The 14189-nt window shown below is 37.1% G+C and overlaps 1 protein-coding gene across 1 annotated transcript in view; it reads right to left on the reverse strand.

Annotated features, from left to right (window-relative positions):
* The window catches only part of LOC150089433 (spectrin alpha chain-like), a 579218-nt gene that overhangs the window by 322606 nt on the left and 242423 nt on the right, over positions 1-14189 (reverse strand).

Genomic DNA, 14189 nt, shown 5'->3' on the forward strand with positions numbered 1-14189 from the left:
TAATGCCCGATATAGCCGAAGCAGAGATGTACGATCTGCGCCCCATGTTTGGGAGGATAAAGCTCTGAGTATATTTAACTTTTTTTGACAGGAAGTACGTACATTTTTTATGTGGTTTATAAAATTTAACTTATTATCAAATGTTAATCCTAGAAATCTGATGCTATTAGTGACCGGGATGGAGACATTATAAATTTGAAGTTCAGGATCCGGATGAAGTTTGCGCTGTCTACAAAAATGGATGGCAACTGTTTTCTGCTGCGAGAGTTGATAGCCATTGAGGCTGGCCCACTGTTGTATTTTATTAAGTGATATCTGTAGCTGTCGTTCAATAGACCTCATGTTTTGGGAATGGCAGGAGATGGAAAGATCATCTGCATAAAGGTAGGTCTCAACTGTATTTGGAAGCTGATTGGTGATGGAATCTATTCTAAGAGCAAACAAAGTGGCACTCAGTACTGATCCCTGTGGTACTCCTTCTTCCTGTATAAATGTTTTAGAGAGGGCATGTTGGTACTGAACTTGAAACGATCTAGTACGTAGGAAGTTCTGGACAAATATAGGAAGGTTGCCTCGCAGACCAAGAGAGTAAAGATCACTGAGTATGCCATGCCGCCAGGTAGTGTCAAAAGCCTTCTCGATATCTATTGAAACCATTACAAGATGTTCACGTTTAACAAAGGCATTTCGAATGGCGAATTCAGCCTTGACCATAAGATCTAAGCATGACCTATTTTTACGAAAGCCATATTGGCTATGGCTCATTAGATGTTGTGACTCAATGATCCATACGAGTCTTCTGTGGACAATTTTTTCAAGGATTTTGCTCAGACAGCTTGAGAGAGAGATCGGTCTATAGCTATAGGGGTTAGTTGGATCTTTTCCAGGTTTTAGGAATGCCAAAACAGTAGAGTGATGCCAAGAAGTTGGAAAAACATTTTCTAAGAATATACGATTGTAAAAAATCAGAAGCAGGCTTAAAGCTTTGTCATCGAGATGTTGAAGCATGACATAATAAATCCCATCTGGCCCGGCAGCACCATTTTGGGCTGTTCTAATGGCATGCAGAAGTTCAGAGTGTTGCAGAGGTTTGTTATATGGAAGAGTACGTGCGGTTTGAAATTTTATGGCATGCTTTTCTCTAGTTTTTTTAATTCGTTGGAATGACGAAGAATATGCTGATGCCGCTGATATTTCAGCAAAAGTATTGCCCAAAGCATTAGCAATATCTAAGGAACTAGATAGATCTTGCCCTTTCCAGGAGAGGATTGGAGAAGGTATAGTAGGAAACTTACCAGATAACTGTCTAATTTTTTTCCATATAGTTTTCGGATCAGTGTTTCTGTTAAAGGTCGATGCAAAACGGGTCCAGGATTCTTTCTTGGCTTGCCTTTGTACAAATCGTGCTTTTGCTCTTAGCTTCTTATAATTAATGAGATTGTTTGTGGTTGGACATTGCCGAAATAAATTCCAGGCTTTGATTTTTGCTTTCTTTGCTTTTGTGCATTCGTCATTCCACCAGTAATTATAATGCTTGCGACCAGGGGGATTTGATAATGGTATTGTGTCCTTGGCCACTTTTAGGAGATGTGATGTGATGTAATCTGTTACATTGTCAATATTCTGGAGCTGGATTTTTTCCTCGTCAAGAGAGATTGATGATCGAAATTTTGCCCAGTTTGCACGAACAAATTTCCATTTCCTGCGGAGTTTGTTTGGAGGAGACTGTGATATTAAAAAATTGCATATGATTGGAAGGTGGTCACTGCCCATAGGATCATTTAAAACATACCACTCTATGGTTGGGAGGAGTATTGGAGAACAAATTGAGAGATCTATTGCTGAGGTGTGTCCAGTTGGGAGTTGTATGTGAGTGTGCGCACCAGTATTGAGTAAGGTGAGGTTTTGTGACTCTAGAAAGCTTTCAACGAGTCGACCACGTGTGTCTAGTTTAGGACCGCCCCATAAGGGGTGGTGTCCATTAAAATCCCCTAATATACAGAGAGGTGGAGGTATCTGTATGAGTAGATCTTCAAGATCTTTTAAACAGTAAGTATGGTTTGGTGGTAGGTATATTGAGACCAGTGTTATTGAAATATGGAGAGTTATATGAACAGCAACAGCTTCTATGTCAGTTTGAAGTGGAATATGTTTAGTTGGGATCTTTGAATTTATTAAGATTGCTACACCACCATGGGCAGCATTTGCTGTATTACGATCTCTTCGATAAAGACAATAGTTTTTTATTGAAGGAGAAATTTGCGAGGTTAGGTAAGTTTCCTGAAGACAAAGGGCAACTGGAGAATATCGGTTAATTAGATCACAGATATCATCTGTGTTGCAACGAAAGCCTCTGCAATTCCATTGTAAAATACAAGGCATTATTTGTGTTTTATTGATGGAGATGTATCTGACTGCTTTTTGAAGGTTACTGGCTTATGATGTTCTAATTTAGATTTATCTTTTTTGGAGAAAACTGGCCGACCTGTGTCCATTTCTTCTTCTGCATGGAGTTCTAGAAGGGGATCTTCCTGTATGGGTGTGCCATCTGTGTCCATGGTTGTATCTTGAAAATTTTGTACTACATTTGTGTTTAAACTATGAGATATGGTATCTATGACTGGAGCAGGAGATGCCACTGGTATTGTCAGAGGAGTATTATTTGCCTGGTCAGAGAACTTGGATTGTTGCTTAGAAAGAACATTTCTAGCCCAGTCAGAAATTGATTTGTTAGTGGGAACTGTTACATCAGTTTGAGTGGAGACTGTCTGATATTTTTTTACAGCATTGGCATAGGTCATATTTTTGGTTATAGTAGGAGCTACTAATTTTCTCGCTTCTGGGTAACTTACTTTGTTCTCAACCTTGTATTTTACTATTTTTTTCTCCGTTTTCCACTTTTCACATGTCTTTGAATATGCAGGATGGTCACCTTTGCAATTTGGGCAGGTCATTTTTGTAGCTGTACAGTTACTTTGTATGTGATCTGCAGATCCACAATTAGGGCAGACAGGAACTCCTCTGCATACAGTTTGTGAGTGGCCATATTTTTGGCATTTGTAGCACCTTAAAGGGTTTGGAATGTAAGGTCGGATGCGGCAAAGTAAATAACCTGCTTTTACAGAGGAGGGTAAGTTGGGTGTATTGAAGGTGAGAATAATATTTCTTGTAGGTGTCAGTTGATTATCTTTTTTAGTCATTATTCTTTTTGCTTCAATTACATTCTGTCCCTGCAGTTCTTGGGTTATTTCTTCATCGGTGACATTCAGTAAGTCCCAACTGGATATCACACCCTTAGATGAATTTAGGGTTGTGTGTGGAGATATTTTAACTGGAATGCCAGCAAAGCTTGTGAGTTGTAACAGCTTCTCTGAATGTCTGTGGTTGGTGGTTTCTACTAGTAAGTCTCCTGATTGCAGTCTCTTCACCGTCTTGGGAGATCCTGCAATACCCTCTAGATGTTTTTGTATTACAAACGGAGACAATTTATTCATGGGCTGACTAGTAAGGGAGTGGATGATTAAGAATGACGGGCAAGGTTGCTCCATCCGATCAGTCTTTTGTCTCTTTGGATTATCATTCTCAATATCCTTATTGTCTGTATTATCCATGATTGCTCCTTTTAGCCCTTGGCAAGTGGACTTACTTGCCAAGATTTCCGGCCCCGCCACGGGGAGGCAGGAGCAGTGCCGCTAGGAGGCCAAGCGGTTAAAGTGTTAGTTGATTAGTGACCTAGAAAAATGAATAAAAAGAAAGGTGGCTTTTCTTTCTCTGTTCTAACTTGCGGCTTTTCAAGTGTAGAACGGTTTTAAAAAAATAAGGCTTTAGATAAACGTATAAACTTAAAAATAACTTTAATCGCCTTTGAAGAGCACTTTATAAATCTCACAAATATCGCTTGGCCTCGAAATACGCTTGGCACCCGGGGCCAATTTGGGGAGTACAATATGTACAGAAAGGACAGACAAGGTTGGAAGGGAGTAGGGTTTATGCTGTTAGTTAAGAAACACAAAATCTAAGGAAGTGCATCCAGTTGACATGGGTGGACAGTGCAATGTTGAGTCTGTTTGGTGTGACATAAACACTGGGAAAGAGAAAATGGGAGTATGAGTATGTTACAGGCCTAATGACTCTGATGAGTACAATGAACAGTCAGTTGTGCAGAGAAATAAAATGCACCAGTAAATCAGAATGTCTTGTAATGGGGGATTTTAACTTTCCAGATACTGACAGGAACATGTGAGTTGGTCACTCACACGCTAGCAAGACTTCGGTGGATTTATTGGAGAATTGTTTTCTACAGCAACATGTTCGAGGGGCAACCAGAGGGAGTAATACCCTTGATCTGATTACCAACAGTGATTATTCATGCATTAAGAATTTGCAGATAAAGGAACCACTAAGTGACAGTGATCACAATGTACTTATGTGGAATTTACTTAAAGATGTAACTACCATCCAGGGTGAAGGGAAGGATTTTTGTTTTCGTAAAGGTGACTACAGTGGTCTCAGACAGTTTTTAAATTCTATACAGTGGGATCAATTGATGATGTCACCAACGGCGAATTCTAAATGGGAAGCTGTTGTTTGTTGTTTGTTATTTGGTTTTTAGGAGCATTAGCAACTAAGGCCATATTGCTCCGGGATATGCGGTGGTCATTCCCTGACCTTCCCGCATCCTCTGTATTTGGTGGTGACGAGTTCGAACCCCGGTCTAATCAAGAAGTGTGTGCTACGCACTGCTGCTCCTTCCCACCTGGCTACGTAAATGCCTTAAATGGGAAGCCTTCTGGACTTAAACTTGAAGGCTACAAGGCTTTTCATACCAACTAAGAAATACTGTTCAAGGTTCAGACCTAAATGGATGTCGGACAAATTAATGAGGCTCGTGGCAGAGAAGAAAAATGCATGGGATGCATATAAATTATCAGGCAGAATAGAAGCTTATGGCAGATATAAGCTGGTCTGTAATCAAGTCACAAAGGAAGTTAGCCAGGCGAAGGCAGATTACGAGAAATTTTTGGCAAAGGACGCAAAGAAAAACAGCAAAGAGTTCTTTACTTATGTAAACTTTAGAAGGAAGGGGATGAATCAGATTGGTCCACTTAACATAAATGGTTTGACTATTGATGATCCTGTTCAAGTAGCTGATAAACAATGAGTATTTTGCATCTACATTCACACATGAAGAGTTATTCAGGAGCCAGAAGTTTATCAAACTCTAACAGGGAGCTAAGTGATTTTGTAATAACTGAGAGCAAAGTGGAGGAGAAATTGTTGAAGTTAAACATAAAAAAAAGGCACCTAGGGCAAATGGAATCTATCCAGTTATAATGAAGGAGGTAGCAAAGGAAATACGCAAATCCTTAGTTATAATTATGAGAGCATCCTTGGATTCAGGGTAAGTCCCCATGGACTGGAGATGTGCAAATGTATCCCCAATTCACAAAGGGGGTTCAAAGGGTGACACAAATAATTATAGACCTGTTAGTTTAACTTCTGTTCCAGGGAAAATAGTGGAGTCACTGTACAGGATCACCTAGACAAGACCACAGTAATAGTTCAGACACAGCATGAGTTTGTTAAGGGGAAGTCTTGTCTGACCAATTTGATTAGATACTACGATGTGGTCACAAAAGAACTGGATGTAAAAAATAATTTTGATATCATATACTTGGATTTCAGGAAAGCTTTTGATACTGTTGCATGGAAGACTGCTGTACAAATTGGAGCGATATGGCATTAAGGGAAAGTTGTAGCAATGGATAAAGGGATGGTTGAGTGGGAGATGGCAGAGAGTGGTAATAAACAGACACTGCTCTACATGGACTAATGTTACTAGTGGAGTCCCCGAGGTTTTGGTGCTGGGCCCATTGTTGCTTTGTGTATTTATCAATGATATAGATAAAGGTATATCAGGCTTAATATTGAAGTTTGCAGGTGATATAAAGGTTGGCAGGGTTATTAATGACAGTAAAGGCAGTATGCTACTGCAACTACATCTAGAGGAGAAGTTAGGCAGATGGGCTGAGAAGTGGCAACTGAAGTTTAACATTGACAAATGCAAAGTACTGCATATGGGTAGCAGTAACCCAAGAGAAACATACCAACTGTGTGGTACTACATTCAGGGAGGTGAAAAATGAAAAAGACCTGGGGCTAACTGTGCAGTCAGATATGAAGTTCTCTGAGCAACTCAGACGAGCAATGATACATAGGAATTTTGCTAGCAGAGACAAGGAGGTGATTATCCCTTTGTATAAGGCAATGGTCAGGCCACACCTTGAGTACTGCGTACAGGTCTAAAGGCCTCATTTTAGGAAGGATGTAGAGTTGCTAGACTGAGTACGAAGGTCATTAAGATTGGTGAGAGGAACAAAGGGGTGTGCTTACAAAGAAAGGCTTAAGTTCTGCAAGTTGCAGCTTCTGGAGACTAGGCACCTGTGATGTGATCTGACTGAGGTGTATAGGCCTTGAATGGTTTGAGCAGGCTCAATACTAACGGGATACTTCCACTTGCTTAGATTAAGAGCCTGAGGGCAGGGGGGCATAGATTCAAAATGAGGAAAGACAGTTGTAGAATAGATGTGCAGAAGTTTGCCTTTAGCCATCTGGTAGTTGATTGCTGGAACACACCCAACCATTGTTGTGGAAGTTGATAACTTAAATAAATTTAAGGCTGAACTAGACAAACATTTGGAGTGACCAGATGGGTGAAATGGGAAGGGTTTTTTTTGGCTGATGCTGTATAAGCTTGCATTTTTGCATCATATGCCTCAACTAATGCTAAATATATACCTCCAATCTGGATGCATAATTTAGTGGTAAAATTTGTCATTGCAGAGATAGTAGAGGGTCATGAGCTTCAGAATAAAGACTATGAACAGGAGATGTGCAGTAGGCTCTAAGTGCAATGAGTAGGCCACTGTGATGAATAGGATCTAACCACCTCAAGGTGCTTAAGCCTAGTAAAGTTGTAAAATGGAGATCCACAATCTAACCATGATATTACTATAACATGATATAAGTGAGGAAGAGATGATGGTTGGCACCCCATGATGTAGCTGATAATCCTCTCAAGATGTTTAATTTCTTGGTGATTCTAGGCTATTTCATATGATCAAGAGAGGTCAATTTTTTATCTAAGGTTAAGCCAAGAAATTGGACAGCAGGTACAGCATGTATGGCATGGTCACAGCTTTAGAAAGGGGTCAAGATGGAGATTACATCTCCTACAGAAATTAACTGCAACTGTTTTTTTCAGTTGATATGTGAAAACCATTTTCTACAGCCCAAGTTGTAATCTTATTAACAATACCTTGAAGTCGTCTCTCTATCATTCTCATGTTTTGAGAGTGACAAGATATGCTCAAGTCAACTGCATATAAAGTAGTAAAAACAGTGTTTGGAACAGTCTGAGTTACTGGATTGATTTTTATAATGAAGAGGGTGGCACTTAAAACTGAGCTCTATGGTATGCCTTCTTCTTAGATGAATTTACAAAAAGGAAGGATTGAATGCAAACCTGAAAAGAACCCTGCTTCAGAAAGTTCTGTATAAATTTTGGGAAACTGCCACTTAGGCAATTTGCACAATGTTAAGCAGTATTGAAAATGAGAGAAAAGCTCCTGAGGTAACTGACTGGCTAATCTCTTCTATAAATACTAACTTAATTTCTGCACACAAAGATTCAATTCCAGACAAAAACCAGAGTAAAACATCACAAGTGTAATCACACACATTTTTTCTTTTGTCCAGCAATACACACACACTGAGCACTCTCACTCTCTCCCCTCAGCTGCTCTAAAGTAACATAAAACTGGCCATCGGTTTATGAAAGCACTCCACAACCAGCTTGTGTCACTCTAATTAACAAAAGTAGTTAGTACTATGTTTACTGAATGAGGCAATGCTGAAAGAAAGGTATGCTACTTTCCTTTGTATGGATTATGAGTTAAAAGAAAAATCAAAGAAATCATCAATTAGAAGAAAAATCATGAAATTAAAAGAAAATATCCTAAAATATGGATCTCTCACTTTAGAAGGTATGCACAATTATACATAATAACATTAAACTGTACATTAAAGCACAGCTCACAAGCATTGAGCTGCATGACTATTAGGGCTGCAAAAATGAAACTCAATAATCTGTCATTATATGCGAGAAACTTAAAAAGATTTCACATATTGAAATCTCCTCATTCTGCCAGTCAGTTGTTTTCAGGGTTTCAAAAACCTCCCGGTTGAGAGAGACCCACACTATGTTTCTGTTGCTTATTTTCCCAGTTTAAAGCAAAATTTGATACCCACATGTTGCTCCATTGCAAAATCGTGACACAGTATTAATGCTACTAACAAAAGTGGTTGTTACTTCCAACCTGTCAGTCTACTGGACAATCTCTGTACCATCATCTATTGGACGAAGTTTGAGCATACCACTTCAACTCATCAAGCATGACCGCAACAGAATCAGTCCAGGAACTTGATTGCTATAACTTGTATATCACAATCCACAATGATTCAATGTCAAACAGCACTTTTTATCATGGAATATCGTCATACTTTCCTAAATTTTCATATTTTGAAAGGGAATGCACTCAATCACTCACTCATGGGCAAATTGACACTGTCATTCACAGATTAGCAAAAAATGTGGATTGATTAGTATAAGAGGAAACAATACTCTACACCAGTGTTTCTCAAACTAAAATTAACTGTGTGTCCCTTTTGAGAATTTAGTCTGTTTCCCTCCTCATGCAAAGATAAGTTGGGGGTAGTTTTGATCACTATTTTATCTAGACTACAGCAAATGCAGTACAATATATGGTACTCATTTATTGACATACAATAAGTTATACATATATACTACAGAAATAATAATTTAAAAAACAGAAGTAATAATAAAAATCAATAAACATTCTTATAGGACAGCATAGATTGTGGATTCGTAACAGTCTGAAATTAAAGTATGCATGTGAACTAGTGAAGAAAACATTTTTATTACTTACTATTTTGGTATTACGATTGAAATTAGTATTTAAATGTATAAATTTAAATGAAGGTCAAATTGCTATGTACCAAGAATTTTTTAATGTTTTACACAACTTACACATTCATTAAGTAATAAAGGATTCGTCAATAAAAGTAGGCATTTTGAAAAGACTACTGTCACTGACATTCTATAATTAACCCAATTACTATTCATATATATATATATATATATATATATATATATATTAATTTAAAAATATATTTATTTATTTATTTAAAACAGATAAAATTACTAGTCAGAACAGATTAATGACATCAGAAATGATTTAACATTACATTTGCTTGAGAATATACAAATTCAATAGATATCACAACAAATTAAAATTCAAAAACAAAACTGGCAGTGAATATCTGCAACATGCAAAGGACCCTATCAGCCTCTATATAAAGCAAAGCTAATAATAATCATAATAATTCCATATTTACAAAATACAAAATCTAAAATACCAAAAAAATCAAATTTTACCAGTTATTATTGAATAAGGCTTACATTGAAAGGCACGTCATCATAACTAGCATCATCTGTTTCTGCTGGTTATACACCAGCCTAACCATATTTATGTTACACTAAATATAGTATAAATCATATGATTAACTTGAAATTAGATTAAGTTAAGTTGAAATTTGAGTTGATATAAGTTCATTTAATAATAAATTATTTGAAATTACGTTATATGAAATTAATGGAAGACTGGCAAAAATAACCGCTAGCTATAAAAACAAAAATAATTAATTTAAACATTATTAAAACATTATTAAAAATATACAAGTGTTTCCATAACCTATGAAAAAATTATAACCAAGTGTTTCTGTTACTTAAGAAAAATATACAAATGTATCAGTTACTTGTGAAAAGCAAAGGTATAAACCAATATTGAGTCGAAAGGAATAGGCTGCAAGGATAGAAATAGTACCTTAATCTCCCTCGAATACTCTAACAGATTTTGAAGCATAAGATATATAAGATACAAAGAAAATGAATGTAAATTACTTCGGAAAATTACCGGGGGGTAAAACCCCATCCCTTAGCAGGGTTCCTGGTAATTCATTGTGTAAAGCATGTACTTGTAATAATTATTAAATGCGCATTTATGTATCTGAAGTAAAATTAAAATTAAAAGTCAGAATAATTAAAATTGACTGTATCTTCTGTTATTTTTTGGTATTTTAGATTTTTTATTTTGTAAATATGAAATTATTATCATTATTATTAGCTTTGCTTAATATAGAGACTAATAGGGTCCTTTGTATGTTGCAGATATTCACTGCCAATTTTGTTTTTGAATTTTAATTTGTCATGATAGGTACCATTTTATGCTATATCTATTGAATTTGTGTGTGTGTGTGTATATATATATATATATATATATATACTTAACTTATTTATACATTATTACTTTTTAAATTATGATACTACTTGGGAGCATCAGGTTTGTAGTGACCCCAACCAACCTGCTAGTTATATATAAATCTAGCCCTGGTATGGATAGCCTCATATATAATGTATAACATAGATACATATAAAAACAACAAATTAATGTAAATTTAAAGAAGAAGATTAAAGAAAGCTGGAGAAATTGGAGATGATTAGCAAAAGTAAAAATTAACATTCTCCCACATGGCCATACCTCTATTTCCTCAGGGCCTTTGAGCAGACATATAGCCATACTATAGGAATGTATTATACATACCCATTTCTGTAATCTCTATACCAGTTTTGCTAGGTTAACTTTAGGTAATTACTTGGCGGATAATTTGGAATAATGAGAGTAATCTTTTTGAATGTATGTACTAATTTTAAATAAACAGGATGGTTTACACAGCAAACAGCAAACTGTGATAGGAGACTGGTACGTACGGGTATGTAGGGCTTTGAATCTCCTATCACAGTTTGCTGTCATATACATAAACCACCCTGTTTATTTAAAATTAGTACATACATTCAAAAAGATTGCTCTCATTATTCCAAATTATCCACCAAGTAATTACCTAAAGTTAACCTAGCAAAACTGGTATAGAGATTACAGAAACGGGTATGTATAATACATTCCTCTACTACGGCTATATGTCCGCTCAAAGCTCCTGAGGAAGTAGCAGAGGTAAGGCCATGAGGAAGAATGTTAATTTTTACTAACTTTGGCTAATTTTCTCCAATTTCTCCAGCTTTCCCTAATTTTCTTTAAATTTCCATTAATTTGTTGTTTTTATATGTATCTACGTTATACATTATATATAAGGCTATCCATACCAGGGCTAGATTTATATATAACTAGCAGGTTGGTTGGGGTCACTACAAACCTGATGCTCCCATAATTTAAAAAGTAATAATGTATAAATAAGTTAAGTACATATATAACCCATGCACGTATAATGTCTAATTGTCACTGGACAACAGCATTAACGTAGGAGCCAATACCCTCATTTATGCTATTTAATATTTAAATGTAATTGTCATTAGACATATTTCCAATATATGTATATATATATATATACACACACACACACTGGTGTACAAAGAAAGTGCAACACCTAGGAATTTCACCTTTCCATACCCTTTTTCACAATAGCATGCTACATTAATGACTAGCATCAAAAATAGAAATATAAACAAAACATATTTATTAATGGTTAAGACAAAACTAAGTAATATTTGACAGGTGCTCTCAAAATATTCCAAAATGAGCATCTGCAACCTTTACACAACAGTTTTGGTAAACACGACAATTATGGCTGAAATGTTATCAGAAGCCCTCAATTTGCTTCAGTTCATCATTTTAAATGGAAAACAAAATGAAAAGTTCACCAGGTGCAAACTAATATTTAGTTGAATCGCCTCTGGCCCTGATGACAGCGGAAGACCGTCAAGGCATTGACAAGATCAAATGGTCTCTAATGGTTAACAGAAATTTGCCTTCCAATATAGCCAGATATCCATTGGCATTTACGGAACCTTTTATAAAGGAAAGTGACCTACTCTGTGATACGAAATGTGCCCCCATATCATTTCGCTGGTAGGGAATTTCACTGTAGACACCATACAGTCTGAATGGTATTCTTCACCACGTCTACGGCGAATCGTTTGTCTCCCATCAGAGCCATGCAGGTTGAATTTCTTCACGTCCGTGAAAACAACTGACTTCCACTGCTCGGGGGCCCATTTGACATGCTCCTTACACCAAATTAATCGGGCTTTTTTCATTTTTTGTGTAAGGAAGGGCTTCTTCTTAGGACGAGCAGGTCCATTTTTGAAGAGATGTCTTCTGACTGTTACTGTGCTTGCTACCACTCCTGTATGTTCTTCTCATTCTCTTTTCAGCTCAGACTAGTAATAGTAATAGAGGCATGTGATGCAAGAAAGCAAGCGTATGAGCTTATGTAGCATCAGCCAAAAAAATAAAAAACTCACACAACCATTCCCTCTAAATGTTTGTCCAGTTCCTCCTTGATTTATTTAAGCTATCAACTTCCACAATGACAGATGGAAGTTTGTTCCAGCAATTAACCACCCGCTGGCTAAAGACAAATTTTTGCACATCTATTCTGCAACTGTCTTTCCTAAATTTGAATTAATGCCCCCTTAGGTTCATAATCTGAGCAAGTGGAAGAATCCCATTAGAATTCAGCGTACTCAACCCATTCAAGGCCTTATACACATCAATCAGATCACCTCGCGGATGCCTAATCTCCAGCCGCTGCAATTTGCAGAACTTAAGCCTCTCTTGGAGGAGGATCCCTTCATTCCCCTCAGCAATCTTGTTGCCCTTCTCTGTACATGCTCAAGCAAATCAACATCCTTCCTAAAATGAGGCCTCCAGACCTGTAAGCAGTACTCAAGGCGTGGTCTCATCATTGCCTTATACAAACAGATAATCACCTCCTTTTTCCTGCTAGCAAAATTCCTGTATATCATTGACAAAACCCCATGACCTGCTCTTGCAGCCTGTCCGCATTGCTCAGAAAACTTCATATTTGGCTGCACAATTACTCCCAAGTCTTTTTAACTTTCTACCACCATAAGTGTAGTACCACACAGTTGGTCTGGGGTTACTTCTACCCATATGCAGTACTTTACATTTGTCAATGTTAAACTTCAGTTGCCACTTCTCAGCCCATCTGCCCAAATTTTCTAGATCCTGTTGCAGTAGCACACTGCCATTACTGTCATTAACAACCCTGCCAACCTTTGTATCATCTGCAAACTTCGACACTAAGTCTGATATACCTTCATCGATATCATTGATAAATATACAAAACAACAGTGGGCCCAACACCAAACCCTGTGGAACTCCACTAATAACATTTGTCCACAAAGAGCAGCATCCATTGATTACTACTCTCTGTCTTCTCCCACTCAACCACCCTTTTAGCCATTGTAGCAACTTGCCCTTAATACCATACTGCTCCAATTTATACAGTAGTCTTCCATGTGCAACAGTATCAAAAGCTTTCCTGAAATCCAAGTATATGATATCAAAATTATTTTTTGCATCCAGTTCCTTTGTAACCACATAGTATCCAATCAAATTTGTCAGACAAGACTTTCCCTTAACAAACCCATGCTGTTTCTGAATTATTGCTGCAGTCTTGTCTAGATTATCCAGACAAAGAAACTTTATGGTTTTTAAGGCATAAGTGCTTCAAAATGCAATCCTGTTTTGGCATAGAGACTCGTTTGCATCCAGTTCCTTTTTTCCTATAAGCAGAACCAGTATTGAGTTTGGAAAGAAATCTACTCACTGTCAACTGATTACAAGACACTCTATAAGCAATATGGCAAGAAGAATATCCTCCCGTAAAGCAACAATAGCACTCTTTCTTCGTGGTATCAACTGCACATAACTCGCCACTCCTGACAAAAGTAAGGAATGACTGCAACTCTTACAGAGCATGCTTATATAGCTGAAAGTAACAGCTGATGCAATATTAAAAATCATCACCTACGCGTGTCAATCTTATCCGATGAAATCTGTAAGAAATATTGCCATATACTTATGTTATTCAGACGACAATAACAATTTTAAGGGGTGATGCACTTTCTTGGAACACCAGTCTATATATAACACAGTATTGTTCATTCGCAGAAAGGGGAGACAACAAGCAGTAAACTAACAACATAATTATCAAGTGATTACTTCCCAA

The sequence above is a fragment of the Mastigoproctus giganteus genome, chromosome 2 (genome assembly GCF_048544385.1).
Source record: "Mastigoproctus giganteus isolate SK-2022 chromosome 2, ASM4854438v1, whole genome shotgun sequence".
Classification (NCBI taxonomy): Eukaryota; Metazoa; Arthropoda; class Arachnida; order Uropygi; family Thelyphonidae; genus Mastigoproctus; species Mastigoproctus giganteus.